Genomic DNA, 2,541 nt, shown 5'->3' with positions numbered 1-2,541 from the left:
TATTATGAATGCAAGTTGAATTTTGTCAATATCTTTTTCTGCATCATTGAGATGATAATGTGTTTCATATCTTTAAGTCCATTTATGTGGTTTATTGCATTTATTGACTTGCATATGTTGAACCATCCCTACATTTCAGGGATAAAGTCAAGTTGGTCATAGTAGATAATCTTTTTGATGTCTCTGTATTATGTTTGCAAGCACATTATTAGGTATTTTTGAGTCTATGCCCATCAGAAATATTGGCCTGTAATTTTCTTTTCTGGTTGTTATTGTGTATATTGTGTATTTTCTGGTTTTGGTATTAGAATGATACTGGTTTCATAGGAGGAGTTTGGGAATGTTCTGTTTCTTTTTCTTTCTTTCTTTCTTTCTTTCTTTCTTTCTTTCTTTTTAGTTTTAAAAGGATTGGCTGTAGATCTTCTTTGAATGTCTGGTAAAATTTTGCTGTGAATCCATCTGGCCCATCTGGCACTGGAGTTTTTTTTTTTTAAGTTGGAATGCTTTTTATTACTATTTCAATCTCCTCGTTTGTTATGGGTCTGTTTAAGTTGTTGATTTCTTCTTGGTTTAATTTTCATGGTTCGGCTAAATCTAGAAATTCATCTTGCTTTAAAGGTTTTCCAGTGTAATGGAGTACAAGTTTTTAAAGTATTCTCTTGTAATATTCTCAATTTCTTTGGGGTCTGTTGTAATATTTCCCTATTCATTTCTGATTCAATAAATTTGGGTCCTTTTTTCCTTCCTTTCGTCCTTTCTTCCTTCCTACCTTTCTTCCTTTCTTTCTTTTAATTAGTTTGGCAAGGAGTCTACCAACCTTGCTTATCATCTCAAAGAATCAGCTCTTACATTTGTTGATATATTGTATTGTTTTCTTTCTTCCAATTTCACTAATTTTCACTCTGATTTTTATTATTTCTTGCCATCTATTAGGTTTGGATTTGTTTTGTTTTTCCAACTTTTGGAGTTGCATCATTAAGTCATTTATTAGTGCTCTTTACGATTTTTTTAAATGTAGGCATTTAGGACTATAAATATAAATTTTTCTCATAGGATTGCTTTCAAAGTTTTCCAGAGGGTTTGTTGTATTGTGTTTTCATTTTCATTTAGTTCCAGGACTTTTTAAGATTTCTTTCTTGATTTCTTCTTTGACTCATTTATTCTTCATTCGGTAATGAGTTGTCTAATACTCATAAGTTTTGTATTTAGTAGAGGTTTCTTTGCTGTCAATTTTGAATTTTATTGCTTTGTGGTCAAAAGGATATGAGGAGTTATTTCAGTGTTTTCGTATTTCTATTATTTATTTTGTGTGCCAGGATATAGTATATTTTAGGTAAGCTTCTGTGTGCTTACATATATATGTATATATATATATATATACGCATATATGTTAAGTTCATTTAAAGAAGATCTAATTACCAATGCTCCTCAAATTACTCCACAAAATAGAAACAGAGGGAATGTTGCCAAATTCATCTCATGAGGCCACAATCACCCTGATACCAAAACCACACAAAGATTCAACAAAGAGAGAAAATACAGACAAATTTCCCTCATTAAGGTTGATACAAAAATACTCAACAAAATGCTCACAAATTGAATCCAAGAACACATCAAATAGATCATCCACCATGATCAAGTAGACTTCATCCCAGAGATGCAGATATGTTTCAACATATGAAAATCTGTGAATGTAATCTACCATATAAACCAACTAAAAGAAAAAACCAATATGTTTATCTCATTAGATGCTGAAAAGCCTTTGACAAAATCCAACACCCCTTTATGATAAAGGTCTTGGAGAGATCAGGGATACAAGGGACATACCTCAACACAATCAAGGCAATTTACAACAAGCTTATATCCTCCATCAAATTATATGGAGAGAAACTCAAATCAATTTTATTGAAATCAGGAACAAGGCAAGACTGTCCACTCTCTCCATATCTATTTAATATAGTACTTGAAGTTCTATCTAGAGCAATAAGACAACTGAAGGAGATAAAGAGGATAGAAATTGGAAAGGAAGAAGCTAAAACATCATTATTCACAGATAATATGATGGTATATATAAGTAACCATAAAAATTATACCAAGAAACTCCTACAGCTGATAAACACATTCAGAGAAGTGGCTAGATACAAGGTTAACTAAAAAAATATCAGTAGCCTTCCTTTATACAAATGACCAATAGACCGAGAAAAAAAATCAGAGAAATATCACCCTTCACAATAAACACAAATAATATAAAATATTTTGGGGTAACTCGAGCCAAGCAAGTAAAAAACCTGTATGACAAGAACTTCAAGTCTATGAAGAAAGAAATTGGAGAAGATATCAGAAGATGGAAAGATGTCCCATGCTCAAGGATTAGTAAGATTAGCATAGTAAAAATGGCCATCTTACCAAAAGCAATCCACAGATTCAATGAAATCCCCATCAAAATTCCAACACAATTCTTTACAGACCTTGAAAGAACAATACTCAACTTCATATAGAAAAACAAAAAAATCCAGGATAGCAAAGAGTCCTGTACAATGA

Source organism: Microtus pennsylvanicus, chromosome X (assembly GCF_037038515.1).
Source record: "Microtus pennsylvanicus isolate mMicPen1 chromosome X, mMicPen1.hap1, whole genome shotgun sequence".
Classification (NCBI taxonomy): Eukaryota; Metazoa; Chordata; class Mammalia; order Rodentia; family Cricetidae; genus Microtus; species Microtus pennsylvanicus.
This window is presented reverse-complemented; position numbering follows the sequence as displayed.